This window comes from Diaphorina citri, unplaced genomic scaffold, assembly GCF_000475195.1.
Source record: "Diaphorina citri unplaced genomic scaffold, Diaci psyllid genome assembly version 1.1 scaffold844, whole genome shotgun sequence".
NCBI lineage: Eukaryota > Metazoa > Arthropoda > Insecta > Hemiptera > Psyllidae > Diaphorina > Diaphorina citri.
The window spans coordinates 121,406-129,393 of record NW_007378276.1 but is presented as its reverse complement, the minus strand read 5'-3'; the positions used below and the strand labels follow the sequence as shown (position 1 = coordinate 129,393).

The following is a 7,988-nucleotide window of genomic DNA, read 5'->3' as shown; positions in this document are numbered from 1 at the left end:
AAAAACTGCCATACTCCACTCCTAACGCACCATCACATGAAATTACAAGCGGGGTAAATGATGCTCGCAGATCTTCAGCGGCTTTATCATATTTTATGTGTTTCTCTCGTGAATGATTTTATTAATGTCATTGATTGGTAAGTTTTTACACAAACACTACTCAGAATTTCAAAGTTTTGGAATTGGGAATCCTACCATCGCAATGTTATAGGCTTTTCCTCATATCTGGCAAAGGGAAATCCTGGAATCGAGAAAAGCTTGTGAGATTCCGCCGAAAAAGGTGCACAAATATTTTTCCTCTTGATTTTAGATTTTCAAGTATTTATAAAGAAGAAAAAGAAGAAGAAGAAGAGAGGGAGAGGGAAACATTCAAACAGAGGAAAAGAAAATATGCAGAGAGATAGAGCGTCTTCAGAATGAGAGTGAGAGAGAACGAACGTATTAAGGAGAGAGAGAGAGAGAGAGAGAGAGAGAGACTGGAGGAATGTGGAAAGGATGTCAGTGGTGTGGTGAAATTGCAATTTAAGGACGTTGAAAATTACTATTTAAATTAAAAATAACCTTACTAATGAGACAAAGTTGGGTAAAAGTTTGGTTGGTCAAAGCATGCACCACCTTTCGAAAATGATTGAGTTTTAGGTGACCTTGTAGGGAGCAGTTCACTGAAAGACAGTAGGGAGCAGTTCACTGAAAGACAGGTACATAGTTAAGATAGGTACTTCATTAATCCCTTTCAGCTTTAAAGAAGGTTTTCCTTTGAAGGTGACTCAAAATTTCCTTGTATCTATTGTTTCAACATAACTTTTGAACTGTTTGTCCGATTGTAATGAAATTCAGCATAATACTTACCTCTTCATAAGACAAAGACAATATTTTCATCAGATTTTGGGTCTAATCAGACTTTTAGGACTCCCAAAGGTCCTGTTTTCTCAGTGACCTCTTCAGTTCACTGTTCCACTATCTTCTTCCCCTCCGAATCGCTCACCCTCCGCCTCTGTCGATTAAAGAATTGAAAACAAAGGAAGGAGAAAAGAAAAGGTAAGAATAGAATTAACAATTGGAATGAGAAGTGAATAAGGAGGAGGAGAACAAAGAGGAGGAGGGAGAAATAAAGAAAGAGGGAAAGGAAGAAGAAGAATAATAATTTTAAATATAAATAGCCAGTCTAGTTAGCTTGTATGGTAGCGCACCTGTTATTTGCAAGCGAACACTGAGAAAATCACACCAGCAGCCTTGTGCCTACTAGGCTGCTGCACTACCCTCCAAGCTATAACATTTAACTTACTAGGCTCTCTAAAATAAAAATAGTTATTATATAGGTAAGCCAGCCTAGTTAGCTTAGTTGGTAGTGCGTCTGCCTTATTCTAAGCGCTAGTTTTTTTTTTTTTTTTTTAAGAAAATTTATTTATATGATTTTTTCTCCTTTCTGTTATGTAAAGTTTGAAAAAAGTTCGAGGTTAAAAAAAAAAATGAAATAAAAGAAGTAATAAGTCTTGAGGCTAAACAAAATTTTGTGGAATTTGAAAAGAAGAAGAAGAAGAAAAAGATTTCTGGGGAGAAAGTAAAAGCAAGAACTCCGTCATTTGATGCCGAATGCAATTTCAACCCACTTTAAACCCTCCGAGTACATAACTCCTTACTACAGAAGTAAAGATAACCAAAGAGCACCAAGAAATGGGTATGAAATGAATGAAAATCCAAGTATTCCTTAAGTGTGGTCAAACTCTCAGAAAATTGCTGAGGATAAAATTTCATACTATCCTGTCTTCCTTCTCTCTTCGATTTCGGGACGATAAGACCATAGCAGTTAAAGTTCCCTCTGTCAAACCTCTTTAAAAAAAAATATTATATAGGTATATAAAAAAAATCAGTACCGTTTTCGCATTATTTTCGCTATAACTAGGCTGACTGTTGACTGTAATTTCTTGGTGACCCAGTAACATCTGCTCACTATTCCACATTCTCTCTGTTCATGAATTTATTGTTTTGATTAACAAGTTATGTAAAACAATACCCGTGACGTCACAGTAGCTGTCAGTTGTTATTTACTTTAGGCCACGTTCTATCGCAGCGACTCTCAACTGGGGGTACGCGTACCCCTGGAGGTACGCGAAAGACCCTCCAAATTGTGTAATGGAGGACAAGAACCAATTTGTACGGTTTGTCATTGCAGTACAGTCCAAAAAAACCTGTAGTACACACATATGTACATACGTAAAGACCATGAGACAAACCGGTCTTGAGATATTTTGTATACAACCTTTTCCCATTTAAACCTGTGGTACATACATACGTACAGACCATGGGACAAAAACTACTTTTTTGTTCTACTTTTTCCCATTTAAACCTGTAGTACGTACGTACGTAACGTACAGACCATGGGCTAAAAACCACTTTTTTGAATCAGGGTCAAAACACGGATATTTCCAACCATTTCCCGATTTTGAAAATTTGGACCGATTGCAATACTTTCATTACTAGTATAGCTCCGCTATACTGTAGTAATAGAAAGTAAAAAGTACTGCATTTTGACCTCAATTTACTGAAGTCGGAACGAGTATTTACTGATTTTTTTCAAAAGGTACTGAGTGTAGGTATTTAATCAAGTCATCATTTATTTATTTATTTATTTATCAACCTATGTAGGTATGGGTAGGTACCCGGTACTCATTATGATAGTGGCGGGAGTACGTGAAATTAAATCGGGGTACCCAAGGGGTACGCGGGCGAAAAAAAAGGTTGAGAACCGCTGTTCTATCGTGTCACTTGGGTTTCGCTGATAAATTTCAAACAATAAAAAAATTGTTACACACTGCCGTCGCGGCGAAGGTAAATGAATAGTATAGGATAGGTAATAGATCAGTTGCGCTTACTTGGGTCATGTTTAGGGTTTCCAGACGTCCGGGTTTTCCCGGACATGTCCGGGTTTTCCCGGACATAAAAAAAAAAACAGTACTGAAAAAACATACTTCGACTGGGATTGAACCCACGCCTGACCAACCAAACGAGAGCCTTGACCACTACACCAACGAGACAGGTGTATAGAACGGTAAGTATTGTAAGTAGGTACACAGGAGATAAATAAATAATAATAAATAGGGCAGAGAAGGGTAATTCACAAGAAGGGTAAGTAGCAGAAAAAAAATGATAAGTAGGGTAGAGCGGGGTAAAAGAACACACTCGTGGGACGTGAGGGGGAGAAGAGTCATCGAGTTGAAAATTCAAAGTTTAATCAGGGAGAGAGAAATTAAAGTTGATACCTATTTTACAACGTCCTACAATGTCCTCGTAAAAACCAATCTGTCCCCAATGTCCTTTTGGTAGGGAGGAGGGGGAAAAATGGGGAGGGAAAATACATACGAGTGTATTTATGAGAGGTATTTATTTTTTTCCCAACTCCTGGTGGGAATTTTTTTACATAATTCTTTCTCCCGTTTTTACCCCCTTCTCCCGTTTCGGCTGATTGCTGTGAGATTGGTGCAGTGTGTGGATTTTTGTTGTGTTTACAATGTTGTCTGCAATTATCCCTTTTTTCTGTTCTTCGTCGTCCACTTCTTCTTTTTCTTCTTCTTCTTCTTCTTCCTCTTCATCCTTTTCCATAAGTTGTGTTCTCTGGACGCAATTATCTTTTTGAACTAAATTCCCTTTTTCTTCCTCCTCTTCCTCCTCCTTCTCCAGTGATGGGTATTCTCTTGTAAATCTTGATGCAACATCATCCTCATATCGAATTCTCAGGACTGTGGGGACAGTTAGTGGTGATATTGTTAAAAATTGTTAATATTTTATTGAGGCAGAAGGATAGAGAACACTAGAAATGAGGCTAAAATGAGCAAAAGGAAAAAGAGCAATTCGGACCAAGATTGGGGACGATTGGTTTCATCCTTTCATCTAATTCCATAAAGATAATCCCATTTATTATTATGTTCCTTATACTGTTCCCAAAGTTCATAGACACTTCATTTGAACTTAGAGCAATCATAACTTTTGTCCAATCTCCAATTTGGTTCCAAAGTTAGCTCAATAATTCGGACCCTTGAACATCTTCATCTAACATTCCGCATACCTGACACATACAAATTCTTCCAATTTGTTTTTTAGTCCATCTCTTCATACGGTTCTATTTGGTGTTGATTAATACTGGCCAGCTCCTTATTTTGTATTCCTTGATTACTAATACGACTAATCAAGTCTTGTTGATTAGCTCTGATTATCGTTCCTGAATTAACCGATTGTGATTTGTTAAATGACAGGCTCTCGAGTTCTGAATTTTGGTTCTTGGTTATTTTTGAATGTGCTTAATAACACCGCTTCTGTAATGCTTCAAATGGTTTGCCTAATACGACTAATCAAGTCTTGTTGATTAGCTCTGATTATCGTTCCTGAATTAACCGATTGTGATTTGTTAAATGACAGGCTCTCGAGAATTTTGGTTCTTGGTTATTTTTGAATGTGCTTAATAACACCGCTTCTGTAATGCTTCAAATGGTTTGCATGCTGAATTCATTGACCATCTTCACATTCATCATCTCTCAGGTAGCATAAAGTTCACTGAATTTTGCTTCCTAATCTTCCTATCAAAGCTAAAAGTAGCTCTGTTTGTTGCTGAGTTCGATTTCTGCTTGTGAATTTTTTTACTGAGCAATTCAGCAATACGATCTCGCGCAAAAGGCGGAAGTCGCGCTAATGGCTAACAGTCAGTAACTCGTACAGGTGTGGAGACCCTAGTCATGTTTCAAAGTCATAGAGCAGAAAAAATGAGGACCAACGAAATTTTTCTTTTTCTTCTACGACTTTTAGATCTCGAGATAAATCGATTAAAAAAATGCCGGTAAATCGTGAACTTTGACGTCACGGCATACGCTCCCGTAGGCGATGACGTCACATCAAATGTACCGAGCAAAGCTCCCTTGCATGCAATGCATTAATGTGTGTTTGTGCGCATACGTTTCTGCGCAGTTCTTTCTGCTCCTCCGCTAGCGCGCTTGCATACTGGCGCTATCTAGCGGACGAAAATAGCAACTGCGTTAAGTCTGACGTCACACATCTTCATTAGAACGGAAAATAAAATTGAATATTCGATCGTTTACAGTTATTATTTCGGAGTTTTGACCTCCGATTTGGATTTTTCCCAACTTTTTACATAGGAATCGACCATTTATTCATAATTTTTACCCATTTGCAACTCCTCCATTGTAGATATCTAAACAAGATCACCCTACACGAGGTGGAATATTTGATCCAAGAAGTGAGGTCTCTTTTTTACTTTTTTTTATACATAGGTCTTGAGGTAGAATGACACTACCATCACGTCACGTGAAGTCATGTGGAGTCAGAAAGATGTAAGTTCAAAGTTTTCCCATAAGGTAGTATTGGAGGTAATTTTGTTCAGGACAGCCACACTACTACGTGAGCTCACGTGACGTGATAGTAGTATGTTTCTACCTTTATCGTTCCGAAAGCGAAGAGAGAATAGGCGAATGCCAGCCGTTCCGAGAACGAACCTTATCGGAGTTGTACTTCTCGCTATGAAAACTAATTTTTCCAGTTCACTACACAATTGGTAAGTTATTCGTTATTGAATGGATGGCAGTATTGTGTCTCTTATCGGCCGGACCCAGCTGATGAGGGACATACTACGGGATGGACATGCTACGACACAGATCACATGCGTCTAATGTAGCAGTTGTTTCATTGCTACGAAATAAGAACGGCGGTGAAACACTCATGTTTTAAAACACCAAAAAGTCCTTGACCTGATCAACATGTAAGGGGACCCTTGGAAGAGATTTGCTGTCAGGATTTCAATCGTTTACAGTTTACATGATTCTAATAACGAGGTATTCTAGGTTGTCTCTTATTTGTATTAACCTTCGTGCTGATTCCTGAGCTACCTAAATTGTGTTAATAGTCATTACAGAGAATCCATAGAATTTATTGTACCTACACTGAAAAAAAATAAAAAAAAAAATAAAAAAAAGTGATAGGGTGCCACTAGCTAGGGTGGAAGAACTCTATTATTGGGTTATTTCCCCTTATTTAGGTTGTTGGAATACTATAATATTATTATAGTAATGTAAATGCAATTTCTTTGTGTTATTATGTCACAACTTTGGTGCTCACTGCAGCATTGTAGGATTTTTCCCAATACATATCTCAATAATCCTAACAACCAATGTTTACCTACCATGCTGGCACCGGTCGCTATGCGCATTTACATGTCATAGCTACTCATTTTCCTCACGAGGCTGAGTGGGCCCCGCAACAGCCAGTCACGGGATCAATCATTTGCATGATACAAATTTCTTGACCCCGCCGGGAATCGAACCCGGGTCTGCGGCGTGCAAGGCGAGTGCAGTGACCACTACGCCATGGGAGCTGACTCACCACACATTTTGGCACGTCGGAACAGAAAGCTACCAATGGCTACGTCTCGTCTATTGGTGTGGATGTGCCAATATTTTCTTCTTCTATCGACTCTCTGCTCTTTACCATTCTACCTAAATGAAAATGACATGACTTCCACCAAAATGTGAAGGGGTCCTACAAAATTACATAATATTATTTCCTATAAAAAAAAAATCACTTACAATAATTTCTGGCGAGGGGCAGTCCTACAAAGAAGATAAAATAATACCTCTAAGATCATAATATCAAGCTTTTTTGGCAGCCCTACCAAGAATTAAGGTCATATCACCTCGCCTTTTTGATGGTAGTCTAGCTCTAGACAGCCAAAAATGCTGTCGTGTTCTCCTTTTTTTTGTCCCCCATCCTCTCATAGTACATTACAAAAAAATATAATCTAGTCTCTCTCTTTCCCTCTCTCTCTTGGCTGTTACGGACCGTAATTGAGATTTGCTTCATCTTCCCCTAACAAAGACGGGGGTTTTGCTCTCCATTGGGTGACAAGCTATCCACCCCCTCACCCAGCCCGAGTGAGGCCGGAAAAAGCAGGTAGCACGTGACTGCCCGGATGGTCATCCATTTGGATACCAACCACGCTCAACGTTCCTCAACAGAAATTGAACTGCTTAACGCATGGACGAACCGATGAACAAGTCATCAGATACTCAAGGTTTTTGTAACCAAATGGTCCTGTAGGCACCAAACAGTCGAGTCCTAGGCCATAACCTCCTTCTTGTAACCAAATTGACGCCAGTCTGAAATCAAAGGTTAGGCCGATAAGTAACAACATATAGGTTTGGACATATTGATAGATTCTGACGTGACTTTGTGAAGATATAGGTTTGGTGTTGTAAGGCGACAAGGTTTGGACATATTGATAGATTCTGACGTGACTTTGTGAAGATATAGGTTTGGTGTTGTATGGCAACATATACCTAGATTTGGACATATTGATAGATTCTGACGTGACTTTGTGAAGATATAGGTTTGGTGTTATAAGGCGACATACGTTGGACATATTGATAGATTCTGACGTGACTTTGTGAAGATATAGGTTTGGTGTTGTAAGGCGACATATAGGTTTGGACATATTGATAGATTCTGACGTGACTTTGTGAAGATATATATAGGTATGGTGTTATAAGGCGACATACTTCAGCAGATATAGGAACCTCCGTGACCGAGTGGGTATCACACTAGGCTTGCACGCCGGAGTTCTCGGGTTCAATTTCCGGAGGGGTCAAAGTTTTTTCGGCTCTGTGCTTGGAGTTCGAGTTGCACTCATGACGACAATCGACTATCTACTGTAATCGAGAAGCCACCAGTGGCGGCATTACCAGTGTAAAAAGATTACTGAAATATGAAAGTTGATTGCAAAGAAGGCACTTAGTAATGTTGTGATATCCACAAAAGTTGTGAAAAGGCTCTGCTGTAATACACATAAATTCACAATTTGTTTGATTTTTGATTGATACTTAAGCAAATATTGCTGATCAATTTAGTTCATACTGATTCATGTTCTACTTACGGATCAGTTTATCTTCGTGTTGCAGGATGAGTTTGGTCAAAAAATTTTTTTTTTTTTT

General features: G+C 38.8%; 1 long non-coding RNA gene across 1 annotated transcript; it reads right to left on the bottom strand.

Moving 5' to 3' along the window:
* Positions 1 to 6,536: 6,536 nt before the first annotated feature.
* LOC103512486 lies at positions 6,537 to 7,969 on the bottom strand. The gene is made up of 2 exons (XR_541536.2): positions 7,931 to 7,969; positions 6,537 to 7,157 (listed from the first exon to the last, which is right to left on the bottom strand). It is a non-coding gene; the product is annotated as an uncharacterized LOC103512486 (long non-coding RNA).
* Positions 7,970 to 7,988: the final 19 nt, after the last annotated feature.